Source organism: Idiotropiscis lumnitzeri, chromosome 8 (genome assembly GCF_059441095.1).
Source record: "Idiotropiscis lumnitzeri isolate Australia: NSW breed Sydney's pygmy pipehorse chromosome 8, RoL_Ilum_1.0, whole genome shotgun sequence".
Classification (NCBI taxonomy): Eukaryota; Metazoa; Chordata; class Actinopteri; order Syngnathiformes; family Syngnathidae; genus Idiotropiscis; species Idiotropiscis lumnitzeri.
This window is the reverse complement of record NC_142398.1, coordinates 13246871-13263790: the sequence shown is the minus strand read 5'-3', so window position 1 is coordinate 13263790 and position 16920 is coordinate 13246871. Positions and strand designations below refer to the sequence as shown.

The following is a 16920-nucleotide window of genomic DNA, read 5'->3' as shown; positions in this document are numbered from 1 at the left end:
TTAAGTTGCACTACTTGCACAAACCATGATTTGGGGTTGCGTGTAAAATTGGGACATCCTAGTCAATTTCCTCCCCATGAGTTGCTGCGCTCTGAGAGCAGTGATAGTTAAAGTCAAAATACGGAATTTAATGATTACTAAAACCATTGAATGACAGGATTTAACCGACACATACATAAGAAAATTGCTAAACAGTAGTTGAAGACTACTACGGTACGTCTGTGATGGGTATTGAGCATATTAACCGTAAACTGTGCATTTTTTTGGCAGGGACTCCATCCAGAGTCGGGCTCATCCAAAGTTGCTGTGTTGCTCTCTTTGAAGTGGAGGTGAGTGGAGTGGCTGTCATGAGGTCATCCATTAGCACTAATGAAACTGGCAGCGCCTGACATTGTCTCACTGGGTAGCACCACTGGCGCCGCGAGCTAACTCAAGAAGAAACGGAGTAATTTCATTACGTGGTGAAAGGTATACATTTGCTCACTACTAAAGTGACTCACAAATACAAGCAAGTTGAAACCCGTTGGAAGCATACACCATTTTTTGTAGTTGGGGCCATTTGACATGTGTGCAAGCTGCCCAAAGAGTGAAGAGATGTTGGCACAACACTTTCAGATGCACAGTGGTAGGCGCAATGTGTTAGGGGAACTTTTTTTTTTTTTTTTCATTCACCGAAGGCACCATTAGCAAGCTGGTTCACAATGTTCCTTAAAACAAAGACGCAATTTTGGCGGCGAGACAGGACGCACTCCCAATCGCTCTGCCTTTCCCCAGTTTCCCTCCTCTTTTCCTCTCCTTGTCCACTTGTCTCCCCATCGGTTTCACTTAATAAGCTTCAAAGGTTTCTGGGCAACTAAAAAAAAAAAAAAAAAAGAAAAAGTTACCATGGCATCTTTTTGGAACGGGACATCTTCCGCTTTGCTGAGGATATGGCGTTGCCATGACATCAATGGGCATCTTATAAAGCATACAATGAATGTGTGTGCGTGTGCGTGTGTGTGCAGGACATCTTGAGCCGACTTCAACTAAACGCTAAGACATTGGTAGCTCACCCACCCACAGCAACAACACCAGTTATTTCCATGTTGTCGTCCAAACAAGAAAACATTCAGCAGGATTTGGTTTCAGTCAATCCGATGCAATATTGGCAATTATTAAATATAAATATATATATATATATATATATATTGTTAAGTTCCTGAAATGGTGCACACCAGAATAACAATTCAAACAATTAAGAAGGATTATACTGCACTGCAAAAATAAACAGTATGGCATGCCTTTTGTGCAATAACACTGCGTTTGTTTGACTTGAACGCATCTCAAATCCAAAGTGCTTCAGCTTTAAATTTGGACCAACATTTTCACTTAATATTTATGGCTGGCAACTTTCTATGGGTGTGTGTGTGTGTAGGTATGTGGTGGTGGGGGTGTGTGTGTGTTACATCAATCACTCAGCAGTACAAAGAGTTGGAATTATTCAAATCAAATCACTGTTTTACAATCAAACTTTTATGTAACTATAAAGTACAATGCTGTTTTGTTTCATACAGAATGTGTCAACCACTTCTGCACTCCGCCATTTTAATTGTAATTATTGCCTTTTGTGTATTTTGTTTTGCAATTTCTAAAATTCAACAGGTTTGAGTTCTATAAATTAACATGTTTGAATTCTGTTAATTATTCTGTTTTTTCTGCTCCTTTCTTTTTATTTTGCTTTTATTAATTTTAAAATTATTTCATGGTGTACAACACAAAACAAAGCGCTAGCTGAATTTTCTCTTGACCGATTATATTAAGGATCTTAAGTGATTAAAATTATTATGAATGACATATTATATTATTGTTGTTTTATAACATGATCGACTTTCTATCCGACACATACAGTGAGAAACAAATTCTTGGGTGGTAAACATGCTTGGTCTGTAATGTTGACTCTAAATATCAACCTCATTCGTTGACTTTTCCCTTAAATCCATAAGGCAAATATTTACTTTTATACTTTTATACCGCAAATTCTAATCATCAAGCATCACTTTGTTTATAATGAGAAAGCATGCCAAAATAACTTGAAGGCAGAAAAAAAAGAGCTGCCTTTTATCTGCATGCAAACAGCCAGTACGATGGACACAGCTTCTAGCGGCCTCTAGTGGCAATATGTCATATTGAAGACCCGCTCAGGACACAGAGCTGAATAACATGAACTTTGGATGAACACTATTTTGATAGTTTTCATAAAAATTGCACTAGTCAGGATAAAATGAAATAAAGAAAATATGCCCATAATGCAGGTTTCAATAGAAATAAAGCTGTGCTTTTTTGTGCTAAACTGAAGTGAGAAATCATTACAAATGTTTAAGCGTTGTCCTTTGAGTACAAGTCATGGCGGCTGTGTTCACTGACCAGCAAGTGGACTCTCACCGAGACCACGTGATCATTCTGAGCTAGCAAGCAGGAATGCAGATCATCCGGGACCTTTCCAAAATGTGCCTGAGCGGCCAAAACACAAGCCACCATCCAGCGTGGCTCTATGAAAGCAGCCAGCATGACACAAAAAAAATAATCCCTCGTATTAGTCACTCAGGGAGCCAAATGAGTAAAACAACTTGACAAATTTCAGATCAACTTTTTGCACTCTATTCCCTCGACAATGATATCTGTTATATATTAAAGACCTGGAGTGAAGTCAAGTTGCCCACTCATGTTTTCAGTAATATTAAAGACTAAAACAATTGTAAGGATACTTTTTCAAATGTTTTCAACTCAACTCACCCAGATGCACAATTAAACCCATAGCAACGCACTTAACAACAAAAATATTCAACAATCTCCGGGATTCTTCGAGAGTGCCAACATTTAAAGAAGGCTGAGTCGCCAGTCAGCCATTCTACTGCATCTTTAATTGTCTTTGCCGTCATTATCACGTTTTTCGGCGAAATGCCTCGGCGCTGTGTGGCGTTTTATTGTTCTCATACAGGTCAACAATTGTTTGAGTGGTCAAAAGATAAGAATAAGGCATGTAAATGGACTGGAGATATAGATATCTATCTATCTATCTATCTATCTATCTATCTATATATATATATATATATATATATATATATATATATATATATATATATATATATAAATATAATGCAGAGACCATATGCCTCCCTAGGCATGAGAGCACATACAGTAAGTTTAATGGTTCTTATTATTACCCAATCTGACTGCTGGGAGCCTGCACAATAAAAACGGCTGTTTTTGTGTTCATTTGTTTATACTTGCCGGAGGAACTTTACCACTACACGAGCCAAGAGTGCAAGGGGGGGGGGGGGCAACTTTTCCTTTCTAGCCCCCTTACAGCCAAAGCAGACTTATTATGTTAATGGTGGCAGCATTCCCAATGTGGAATTAGGACTTTGAGCTCCAATAATGTTCCTGAATCCCAAACATGGCAACTTTGCTATAGTGGACACCGATCACACGCTTGTGTCTTCCCCCGGAGCCACACTAACCAAAGGAATTTGTCATTATTAAGGAAGGGTGTGGGAGTGTTACTGTTTCTGTGAGGTTAGTGATAATACAGGCCCACAATGCACCTTGCTGGTCATCTTTATTTCTGTCACCATTCAGAGGAACCTTGGTTTGTGAGGGAGGCGTGGCCAAAATTTCCCCTTAAGCATTGTTGTCTAGTGTAAGTTAATTTCCGCCTCACGTTACTTGTGTGCGATCGTGGGAGTTCGAATCTGAATTTGCTACACACATAATCAAATAATTGGAGGGGAAACCACCAGCAGTAAAAAAAAAAAAAAACCTCACTCATTCCCTCAGGCCTGCACTTATTACGTACTGTGCCGGTGTTGGTAGCAGGCGTTATCAAAAGTTCTGGGTTGCTAAAAACATCTCCAATAATTTTATTTTCGAATGTTCTGCTCAGCAAAACCAAGATGCTCTATTGTGGTGCAAGGATTAATCGACAACTCATTTATCATTGAATTAATATTGAATTATTTTTGATAATCCAACAATCTTTCTCAGTTTAAAATTGTCCAAATATTCAAAATTTCAGCTTCTCAAATAGTAAATATTGACCAATTTCTGTAGTCCTGCATGAAAGTGGACCGATCTTTGTCGGCAATCAAAACAAATCATTTGCTTTTCTGTGGAAAACAATTATCAAAATTTTTGCCTTTTTTTCCGACCAAAACAGTGACTCGATTAAAATTTGTGCATTATCTGTACTTTGAATTTGAAATGTTATCTTTCTGAATGTAGGGAGGGATGGGAATTAAAAGCCTTAACTCAAGTCCTGTTACTATGGCATATATTTCCAATGTGAACCAATTAATGTCATGGCCTCCCCACAAAAAAAAAAAATAAATAAATAAAATAATTGATGGACGTCTTAAGTTTGTGCACTCTTGGGTGCGAGGAAATGTTTTAAAATTTCTTCACACCCAAGAGTTTGAGAACCATCACATCCATACCTGAGCCGTTAAGATCCCACTTGCTCTTGTTAACCTCTCTCAACTCTCACCTTTGTACTTGGTGTTCGTCACCATTCACAGCACGGCACCTCGTGTTGTCATAGTGAAACAATGGAGTGCAAATCTCCCAATCTCCTTAATGTTCTCTAATCTAATGAGAGCAGCGGGGATATTAAGCAGATTGTGGCGCATTTACGGTCTACCAGAGGAGACACAGCCATGAGCTACTTCAGAACTCCTGGGCTCGCCTAAACCCCCCCCCCACCCACCCACCCTTGCTACCATAAAAAATTAAAAAAAAACAAAAATCTAATTTTACCATTTTTTTTTCTCTGATCCAATCGGCCTGCTTGCATAGATTATGATTTGGCATGAGGAAGAGAAGTAATTAAATCATGCTGCTACTGCAAGGATGCTTGCTGCTGAGATTGGGAGGAGGACGTACTAGTGTGTGTGTGCGGTTGTGTTATACTGCGAAAGAAAAGAAAATGGTGTGATAACAAGCCAAGTTAATAAAGGGAAACAATTAGGACATAAAAACCTTGATTTGGCCCAAAGATTTTAATGCTCTTGTCGATGTTAATGAAATCCCATTGACTATCTGCTTCATGTGCACACACACACACACACACACACACACACACACACCACCATGGGCTCATTGCTTCCCTCAGGCTCTCCTGACAGGTGTGGCTCCCACACACAGACACACATAGATAAACATTGAAAACACACACATAACACAAACTAGCCCCTACGGGGTATTCTTGCTATCCTGCGACTGCACAATAGACACTTTGTACACCCTCCCGCCTCCCCAGTCCCAGCCCTTTACCATCACCCCCCCCCACCCCCCCTTCCACCCAGCTTCCAGCACATCCCTCCTTTAAATAGGAGATTATGCAAATGACTTCACACCACCATCGCCCCCCCCAACAAACACAGACACACACACATATAAGTAATGCGCATTGAGTAAAATCTATCGAGCGTCTATGGGAGTCAGCGCATGAATGTACGTGTTCACACAGAGACGGAAGTGTCCCTAATAGTCGGTCGACACACCAGGTGTTAGACGTTGTATTCTCACGATAAGCACTTCTGTAAAGTTAAGCAAATAGGGTCATACGGAACAATAAGTATTCTTCCTTTTTTTTTCCATTTGGAAGTAGTAAAGAAAAGACATGTATACGGAAAGTTTCCAAATTGGAGTAGCCGAATATTCTGAATCTTGGTTACACGCGTGTAATTCTTTCCTTAAGATCGCTATACATAAAGTATGGCGCAAAAGTCATACAAAAATCCAGAAACAAAATGAACATTTCCTGAGAGTAGAATGGCCAGTCGCAGGCACCCTGAGTATCAGTAAATGGTATCGGCAGCCTTGAGGATTACTCGATAGCTTGAAGTAAGGCCGGTAGCTAGTATCAGTTTTGCTCATCCGTTCTTCTAACAATAATACTACATTGACAACCACAACATTTTTTTTCTGTTGAGGTTTCGCAGCCACGCAACATTTCTCTTTGTCACCACGCCAATAATTGTATACAAATAGTACTTAGTGCCGCTTACTGTGAGACAAAAAGATGAGAAAGGCATGTTTGGCAGGTTGTTCTTCTAAAGAGTCGACCGTACATATTTCATTTGTTATATTTGCGTGAAAGAAGAGCCATGTGTTAGAATAATATTTAATCAAAGACACTTTCATCACAATTGCAAGACATAATGGCGTTCTCAACTATCGTTACTTTGTGTTAGCGAGTACCTGCATCGAAATTTCTGTATTTGAAAACTGGCACGGGTGCATTCCTGGCAGTAATCAACAATTTAAAAGAATTGCTGGAAAATGAGCCCCAAAAGTCTGACGTGGATGATTCAAGGCACCTCTATCAAACAGGAAACTTTTACGCCTCCTTTCTAGAGAGGATATCTGTCTTCTGTCTTTTGGACTTAAAACAGATGATAGTCCCTCGGGAGAGACGTTTGATAGCCAAGGGTTCTGCCTCCTATTTAGCGAGTGGAGACTCTGGAAACAAAAATAAACCTCAGCACTTTGGTGCACACTGTTCTACTGTTCTAATGAGGAACTACTGATAAAATGAGATACAAAAGTGCCGAAGTCTTGATGCCTTGTTTTTAACCAACTTAAAAGAGGTTTGTTTATGCTTTGAATCAAATCTCATCATTTACACCGAAGATGGATGTTGGTCGTCTGCGCAGTATCTGACTGTCAAGCGCAATGCTGATGAAAAGGTTCACTCCTTTAAAGTTTGTCACGGAGCGAAATGTCAACTGGCAAGCTTCCATTATTATTGCTACTTGTTGCTTTATTGAGTTGACGTTTTACAACTGTTACTTTTTTATTTGAGTATTTTCCGTGTGCGTGACTATATTATTGTCATTTACCTGGCTGTTGTTATTGTAATTTTTTTTCTACCTTTATTCAATAATGCGATTAAAAGTGCATAACCGGCTGTGTTTATCCTTCGACGGGTGGCGGGATTTAAATTTTTTTCTAATTTGCGGTGGTATTTAAATAGCTAATAACGTGTATTTTACTGCAGACGAGCAGTTGGGTCACTTAAGCTGGTTAGAACTTTCAATGGGGACATTGCACGTTCACTTATTCTATTAGGCGTGAACTGAAATTATCCCACAACTTAGGTATTTCTCTGTCTTTTATATACTCTTTCCTCCTGTCTTATTGCACTGTAAAAACAATCCGTACAGAAAAAAAATAACTAAATATATCACAACAGTGTTGTGAATTATTAGCCATATAATGAAACTAGTGCTGGGTGATATAACAATATATTATTCTTTATATATGAGACTCTAGTGATGGGTAAATGAAGCTTGACATTTGCTTCATGAAACAGTTGTATTTTTTGTCTCTTGTATAGATGGCACTGTTTGTTTATTAAAGGCGTTTAAGAAATGTTAAATCAGTGTACTTTCCACCCAATGTTGAACAGAAAAGCTTCATTTTCCAATCACTGCAACATACAATGACTGCTTCCCATTTTCACATTTGGAAGTGACATTAGACGAAATGCATCCAGCAGGCCCACTGCCGCTACAAAAAATATCAAATGTAAACAGATGCAGTGTATCCCACATATTTGTGCACAATTATAGCTATCAATCAAAATAAGAGGCATAACGAAATGATGTCCCTGACAGAAAGTCATTAAAAATATTGAATAAAACAAAATAAAAATATGAACTGTAATGTAATTTTGAAAACATTTATCATGCAGATCTCAAAGGTCACAATCAAAACTCAGGACAGTGAAAACAAAACTCAATGGTAATATATGCATTCAATATACTAGACTTCCATTTTATGAAGCACTTATGCTCACAAGCACATTGCAGGGGATATGTGGAATTCTTTTTACATTTTTTCCAAGGTTAATATCCACAGTAATTTCCTAAGCCTGTCAATAAAACGGTATGTGTGCTACAACTAGCCACCCGCCCCTGGAAGACAATAACCTGCGGCCCAAACGTGCCAAAATCACAACAGCTCAAGTGTCTCATTAAAGCTCAAATGACTGATGAAAAGAAAGTAAAACTGCCAGAATGGGTCTGAATATTATACTTGTTGAGTGTTTTGTTTCTAAAACTAAAAGTTTTAATGCCTGCTTGATAAAGGGGACTAATTCAAAGGACCTCGTTTTTTTGCAGGGTAAATTATGCAAGACTATAACAAAGGCATATTAGTACTTGAGTTATTTTGTATTTTTTTTATCCATCTGATTTTTCTTGCAGGCAACTTATTGTTTTGCTTGTTTAATTAGTATAAAAAAAAGACTATGCCAGAGAATTCTATGTTCTAATTAAGAATATGAAATAAAAAACATTCTTATTTAATGATCAGTTGCGCTGCATCCTATTTGGAGACTCATGATGAGGTATTCATGGCACAAAAGGTTTTGGTTTACACAAGACGAAAAAAGTTTGAACCCGTTGCTGTAGATGCTGTATTAAAGATTGGTTTACTGAATCATATATTCTGCGCACTTGCTGTCATTAAAATAATCCAGACTGCATTATTTAAGTGAAGGACTCCATTTTCAAGGAGGAAAGCATGCAGGACACAGAGGCATATGCACGCACATTCTCGGACACAGAGCATGCAGTACACAAGTACAAACAGCAGTTGGGGTTGCGGGTCAAGCCAGGACACAGGTTAGCACGGGGTTAAAGCCTCGTGCACATGAGGAAACACAGCAGAAACAGATTTAAGAGAGCTCCGCATGCCAAGAGTGCCATCTGTTTGCGTTCGCCCTCGCTCGCCACTTCCATCCCTCGCCACGTCGCACGACATCTTTGTCTCCCTTTCCCAAATACCCACTTGAAAAAAACCACACACACTATTTATTATTTTGTTTGTCTAATAAATGAAGACGGTATAGATAGTGAGAGTAAGGGGTGGGGGGCGGATAAGATGTAGTCCAAATCTGGCAAGCGTCTCAAGTGTAATGACACCTCCCGTCTCTATGGAAAAGCATCCCCTTTTGTCTTCACTTGCATGGGAGAGCTTTTTCTTTACTGTTTTGTTCCCAGAAAAAGCCATGGAACATTTGCCAACATTTTTAAGAGCTGCGAAAAGCAGGATTTTTCGCTCTTTCTATCTCTCCCTCTCTCTCTCTACTTTTTTTTTAAGTCTTCCACCTCGCAGGTGTTTCTTTTTAAGGCGTGCTTTACAATGCCAAGCTCGTCTTGGCTCGTCTTGAATGCCACGGGCCTCTTGGGGGGGGGGGGGGGGGGGTGTAAAAAGAAGAGGTTGCAGAAATCTTATTGATTAGCAGTTGTCGCTTCCCCTTGCTTCATCTCACTCGCTCGCTCTCAACGACACTTTTTAAGTGTTGATAGGGCCAGGAAAGGGATGTGCCAAGTTGGAAAAAAAAATGTTGGGAAAAAAAAATCTCATTTTCAAAGTGACTGGTCTCAAAAGTGAGAAAGAAAAGCCGCATTCACGTTCTGAGATGACTCTTTCTTGGCTAAAAGAAGGTTATGAGTCAAAAAGTCATGAAATGCCTAAACTGATTCATGAAGCAGTAAGAGCACAAATGAAAAAAAGAATAATCCATCTTGTCTCCTTCGGTGCTGCTCTGATTAGTATTCTGCGGGTAATTGACACAATTGCAGCCAAGGCTCGGCTTCATTAATGTGCAGACAGATTGCTGCTCGTTAGAGCCACCATGTGTTTGCAAACACAAACAGCAGTCATGTTGCTGAGAGTGGAGTCCTGTCGAGCACATTAAGGAGAAATCAAAAGTCATGTAAAAGCGAGGACAATGTATATACACTTTGGGTAAATAGCATTGGTTTGAATGTTTCCATATGTGTCATTTAATTGGTTGCACCCTCTAATTTCAGGAACTTAACACATTTCTGCACCTTGATCAATTATGGATCAAAAGCATATAAGACCTTCCATAGTGCTTGTTGAGCTGGAGCTTGTACCAGATGACGAGAACGAGAAGCAGACTAAACCTTGGACAGGTCTCCAGCCAGTAAAATGCATACAACAATTCACACATTCACGCCGATGCACAATTTCGAACCACAAATAAAACTAACATGCATGTTTTTGGAACGTGGGAGGAAAACGGAGTAGCTGGGGAAAAACCCATTTGTGGTTAGGGAGAACATGCCAACGTCCCACAGGAGGGCCTGATCCAAAATTTGAACCCGGGACCTCTCAACTGTGAGGCAGACGTGCCAACCACGACTCCACCGTGCTGGCACGTTGAGGCAACTGAGTTAAAATGGGGTTTATAACTTGTCTGCAACCAGCAGAGGTGCTGTCGACTCAAACGGAGCTCAGAACCTGTCGGCCTGCACCTTGAGCAAATTTGCTAAAATTGCATCACACCACCTGCGCCGCAACTTAGACCTGCTCCGAGACAATCTGAGGTGTAGTCTACTTCCAGTCACCAAATTGTCAGGTGCATATCAAAGAAAACGCCCTCGGTCCACTGGAATGCCCAGCATGGTGGATTGCGGGCTGCCAAATTCCCAAACACAGTCAACTAGACTTGCCCCGACACGAAAATCAAGATGTGCCAGTTTTTACGAAGCGCGCGTGCGCTATCGATGAAAAATGATCCCGATGCCGTCTACACTAAAGAGCACAAGTCGCACAAGTTTTCTCAAAAGCACACCCATAAACTGTATAAGACAAACTGTTTTTTTTTTTTTTTGTGAACTCTATCTAGACATTTTATCAAAGTGTTTTATTATAAAATCATTTTGATCACTATTGAGGCCATTTTCTTGTTTAGCTGCCAAATACCTTAGTGGCTCTCTGGTATATTTCAAAATTTTAAAAGTATATATTCTATGTCGAAAACCTGAGCGATTGGCCGATGGGAGTGGAGTGATGCTGAAGAAACAAGGGACAAGGTGGAAGGAGGGTTGGAGGTTTGGAAGGGGAGGGGTGGATTTTTTTTGGGGGGGGTGCACAGAGACAAGGATGAAAAGAAGCGGGAAAGAAGTACCATCTGTTTTCTGGGAACAGGAAGATAAAAAAAAAAGTGAGAATGGCTCAGATGCGGAGGAGAGTGAGTGTGAGGAGCACGGGGGAGGAAAGGAGGGATGTCATAGGGGTGAGTGAGGGACGAGTGAGGGCGGAGAGGGTGGGGGGGGAGGACAGATGGGGCACGGGAAGATGTGAGGATGGTGAAGAGAGGAGCGCGGAGGTCTGGCAGTGGCATGAGCGCACTGGGCACCGGCTCTCATCAGGAGGGGACATGACTCGACATGCCGGCTCATCCCAGCTGGGTCAATGTGCCGTGCTGCCATGTTGTTCTGGCACACACACACACACACACACACACACGCACACACACAGTCGCACTAACCAACAAACAAATCTCCAGCTTGCTCTCTCATCCTCGGCCTGCTATCTAGACACACACAAGCACACACCTAAAAAATGCCACGATCTTGGCCCACGCCGAAGCAGGCGACGGCGGCGGACTAATGGAAACGCCAAACTCGTTACTCTAACGCTGGGCGACAAGGGCACCTTGGGCTGCAGATGTTCCTGCTGATGACAGATGGAGGTTGGCACAGCCAGGGGACAGAGAGTCCGGGCCCACGCCAGCTCAGTGCCACCTGCACCCCTCCTCTGTACCCCAAAAACACACACACTCGCTCACTCAGCCTATCTCATTTCAACATTGCAGCATCACTGGCCACTTCTCTCAATCTTCCTCTTTTACACACTCTGGCACACCCTTCTTGAATCTGAGAGGCTGGCAAGATGTCTCTTGCTATGGATCGCTGATGTTTTATGTGAAAAGGTAGAAGGGACACTGCAGTATTCTCCCTGACTGTCGGATGCGTTTTTAGTCTAACATCGCCTCCGACAAGACGACATTAATCTGCAAGGACAACATAAAAGTCACATGATGAAATTGAATTTTAGCTGGCAAACAAGATGACAAGATTATTATTTCTACGGCCGCTTGTTGCTAGGCAGATTTCATGAATCACACCGGTTTGTGCCCTGCAAAATATTGGCATTCGAACGCACTTGTCTGCTTGATTGACAAACCGCCACTGGCAGGAAACTATTCCAATAACAACACTATAAAAAGATTAGGAGACTAACACTTTATTTTTGCTATTAAATCACGGCTCCTCATTCGAGATGTTGGACCATCAACCGCAGGCCTTTTTAGAAACTTCATGTTTGGAAAACAGAAAATTTTACAGGAACTAAGAGAAGTAAAGATCATTTAGGGTTAAGATATGGCCAACATAATGCCGTTATTAAGTGTAAATGGAATGTTTGAAATAACATTTTAACATCATACAAGTGCTGCCAATAAGATGGAAAAGCGATAAAGCATAAAATTTGCTGACAAACTAATTCATATTTTTGAGTATTGCTCATGTGTAAAATTCAGATAACAGCTGAAATTTAGTTCCTGATGGTGCAGTGGGACATTCGCCTGAAATGTGTGCAGGCTGTGTGGGATCAGTTCCCACTCACAGGATAAGTTGTCGTGACACTGCGCTTTAGAAACAAAAAACTATGTAGGTCAGGAGTGGGCAACTACCGACTCATGCCCACACCTTGAGTGGCCCCTCAATTAGTGAAAAAAAAAATTAACTGACTCGCGGTTCGGCCTATACGGATGCAACATTTTACATATATTTTTGTTCAATATTTAAGATTTTTTTGGGGGGGTGTCACCCTCAGTTTTTTGTGAAAAATTAATATTGGGGTTAATCAGCTTTTTCGTTTTTTGCATTACTCACAGGCCGCCCAGGTGCCTGTCCACTGTGAATATTGTGGTTCCACTGCATGGTTTTAAGTTGGAACATAAATAAATATTGCTTAGTTGCATATACGCAGAGTCTTGTACTGCCCTATGCAACAAATTGAGGAGGTTTGATCATTTGGAATGACATGCAAGGTAAACATAGTAATAATACTAAATTTTGCAGTGATTTGATTTTGGTGGGCGACTGGTGAGCACATCTGCCTCGCCATGCCTCTGTGGTTTTTCTCCGGGTACTCCGGCTTCCTCCCACATTCCAAAGACATGCGTGGTGGGTTAATTGAACACTCTAAATTGTCCCTAGGTGTGATTGCGAGCGCGGATGGTTATTCGTCTTTGTGTGCCCTGCGAATGGCTGCCAACCAGTCCCCGGAGTACCTGGCCAATTGCCTGTGGACACCTGGGATAGGCTCCAGCCGGCCCGTGACCCTTGTGAGGAGAAGCGGAACAGATAATGGATGGATGGATGATTTTGGTAAAAAAAAAATGCACAAAACTTGGTTGCTGTGTGCAGTTGTGTACGGTTCTTGTATAGTAACTTTTATTCACCAGTGTCCTTCGTGCAGGAAAAAGGAATTCCATTATGTATATATGTTCAATAAAAAAATTTTTTTAAAAAGAAATCTGACATATACGTATGCATATTTATTTATTTTGTAATACATCTGGCAAAAAGTACCTGTTACTATGTGCCCCCTACCGAGCACAGGGGGAAATTGTGGCCCCTCTACTCATTTAAGTTACCCAACCCTGATAAAGCAACAGTAGAAAACCCTTTTTTTGTTGTTATTGTAAGAATTGATTTTCATTGATTTCACGATTTTGTCGAAGTTTTAGTCGACCTTAGAGAAAGTCATTTTTCCTGAAATTTTGGAAACTCAAACAAGATGACCCAAAAGTCACCATACATTTCCTTTTTATTTCATTTGAGCTATCATTTGTAAAGACCAGAGCCCATCAACATACTACTAAAATGGTTTTTAGCCCTTTGTGCAGTTCACCGTCAAGTTTCGTCACACGGATCCAACACAACTAGGTATTTATATTGGAGGTTACTAAGCAGTGCAATCTTCTGTTTGAAGCTTTTGAACATGAACCTGAAGTTGGTAAGGGTAAAGATTTTCATTGAGTTCTAGTACAGTACTGTGGGTAGATTTCCTTCCGTGTTCCGTGTTTTCATTTGTGGTTGTAGTAGCAGGCCTTCCGCTCCGTGGTTTTCCAAGAACAGATTATGGTTCATGAAACTTGTCATGGATGGCATAAATTCTACGTGTATAAGTGTTAGAGCGGAGTGGCGGCCATAAAGCTTCTCAAATTGGAGCTGAACTACAGGCAGGGACAGGAAAACTTCTTGCCAGGCAGCAGTTTTACAATGCGGAGCCAATTGGCAAGCCTTGGGCAAGGAAATGAGCTCACAAGAACTCCAAAGCCTAAGTGTCAAATACTGATCGATTCATGTTTGTCCAAATGAAACCTGAAATGAAACAGAAGAAAGAAAAGATTTGTTGAGTTTTTGGCCTACCTGTTATTTACTAGGGCAAATAATTTTGGACTTGATTTTTCTAGCGCATACAGTGGACTCGAAAGTGTCCAACACATCTAATGGGCAACTTCAGGGGAGGGATGTCACTGGTCACCACACTCCTGAGAGTCACGGTTTCAAATCAAAACCATAAATATCTCTGAACAGCATACAGGCGAACAATGAAACAAAGAAATTAAAATACCACAAAAACAGTACTGAGGCATTCTGGGAGTTTATCAGCCTCAGCCAATCAGATGGCTGGTTAGAGAGATGTGAGTGGTGTGCCTTATACTTCATCGGTGCGTTTTGAATTTTTAATCAATTTAAAACCAGCCAATTGGACGACCCTATCATACATAAAAAATTTAAAAAAAAGGGTTTTGAGGGTGATTTTGGGGCAGTGTTTTATAGGGATGTCTCATAAATTCGGGAAATTACTGTAATTGTTTTATTTTAATGGGGAAGTGTTTTTTATACAAATTTTGACTGCAATTATGAGTCTGCTGCTGCATTACAGTAGCTTAGTGAGATACTATGGAGACTTTAATAGCCTACAAATTTGTCAACTGCAAACTGTACTCTGTAGTTAAGATTGACCAATAATAATTCCACATGGCAAATGAAAGGATATTGGGGAGACGGGAAAAAAAATAAACATCAGCATCTGGTGGCCTGGAGAGGCTGCAGCTCCATCTGTCCTTAATGCCTAGTGGCGACTTGTATGGATCCTGTTCGCAATCACGCGAGTGTAATTCCGCACGGCGTTATGTTATGATGCGTTATTGCGGTGCTGAATAAGTTAGCAATGTCTGTCGCTGTTCTGTATTCATTTTAGGTTGCCTAGTAACATCAGACAAAATGACTGCAGATCAGATGAAAATTGGCCATTTGACTAAATACGGCCTATTAACATTTGTATGACTGTTGATTAATGTTAAAACAAATAAAGAGCGAGAGCGCCGTCAAATTCAGCTTCATCTCATGATGATTGGAGGATTCCAGATGAGCTACAGCATGATGGCGGCTGTGTAACGACGCCATCTATCTTCGCGGGAGCGGTGACAGGCGTCTGGAGCTGGTTCGCCGCCCTGGCTCGCAAAGCACAGCCCACCCGCGTCCCGAGCCGCCAGATTACCAAAGTGTGCTCAGATGTCATTTTGGCGTTTTCTCTCTCCCCGTGCAAGAAAGGTCACCAAACCTGCGTCTCTATTTTTCCCCAATGTGACATAAAAGACAAAGCCAACTTGTCCCGTTCCATTTTTCTCAAACTTTTTTTTCAGACATATGAAGGAAATATAGTGTTCACATCAAAGTCCTTTTTTTCCGTCAAAATGTGGTCTGCAAAGGTGATTTTTGCGCTGCCGGCGCGCTCGTCACATTCCGAGAAATAAAAGCAAACTTTCATACACTTTTATAAATGTGAGCAGATGTGGCAGTATAAGTTACATCCAGATGTGGGCCCTTCTCACTATCACAATTTATGTACTGAGTGATTAATCTATGAATGTTTATTTTGACAGTGAGGCTATTTTGTGTAGGAGACAAGTGCATGCATGACCAAACAGATTTTTTTTTATTTTTTTTTATTGTTGTTGCAGCTATTTTTAATGTCCACCATATGGCTACTTGTCTATCCTGAAGATGGGAGAACATCATTTTTTATAAAATCCTCAGAGGACCGTATTCAATTTATGGAAAACATGATGTTCACCATTATTAGATATAATGGGCATATGTGGGTTAAATGGTTTTGAGACTTTTTTTTTTTTTTTTTTTTACATTACGGTTACACTAAGCTCCCATCGCCCTTGATCCTTTCCACAAAAGAAAAGGGATGGATTTCTTGAGAACAAAATGTTGTATGGGGCATGATTAGTCTAAACGCAATTTTCCGATTAACATTGTGCTTGAGGAATATAAATTTTCAACAGTTTTCATCCTCGATTGCAACTCTCCAATTTATTGGTGTGATGAATAAAAACTTCTAGAATCCAATTCCCTTTTTACACCACGTTTGAATCAAGCCCACATCCCGCGGCCCCTCCCTTTGCACGTCATCCAAAAACCATGTGTGGCATGTCATTTCGAACCCCCCAGCACCTCCTGCCTAACAAAACAAAACAATTATCTCTCCCCTCATTAGGGCCTGGCTTGGCATCCTCCCCTCACCCTCTCAAACTGCGCTCTTTCTCCTGCAGGCCCTCTCCTTTGCTCACCGCTGTGACAAGCAGTGTCTCTTAAGTGCATGTGAAGTGCGCGCTCATTTTAGAGTCACGGAATGCGATGAAGGATACGGGAGGAAGACGGAAAAGAAGACAGTGGGACAATAGAAAGGAGACAAAGTGTTGATGACATGGAGCAGTGCAGGCTGCGTGATGTTTTGTTGATGTGACAGGGCAGGGGGAGAATGGAGGGGTGGGGGCAGGTTTCCCCGTGCCAGCTCTTAATTACTTTAATTGGACTCATTAGCTAAGTGAGCATGAGAGACATCACCTGCAAGGCATGTGAACACACCTGTCATAGCAACATATCATCATTATTGTCCCATATCATCGTCATCATCACCCACCGCCTGTTGCCACGCTGAAGCAACAATCCATGTGAACACACAGATGAA

General features: G+C 41.0%; 1 protein-coding gene and 1 long non-coding RNA gene across 4 annotated transcripts in view; one reads left to right on the top strand and one right to left on the bottom strand.

Moving 5' to 3' along the window:
* The window catches only part of LOC148332248 (uncharacterized), a 35355-nt gene extending 18680 nt beyond the window's left edge, over positions 1-16675 (top strand). Inside the window, exons 2-3 of the long non-coding RNA XR_015844597.1 lie at positions 271-329; positions 16502-16675. This is a non-coding gene — a long non-coding RNA (uncharacterized LOC148332248). The remainder of the gene's footprint in view (positions 1-270; positions 330-16501) is intronic.
* The window catches only part of nfixa (nuclear factor I/Xa), a 165954-nt gene that overhangs the window by 148366 nt on the left and 668 nt on the right, over positions 1-16920 (bottom strand). The gene's annotated exons all lie outside the window — the stretch shown is intronic.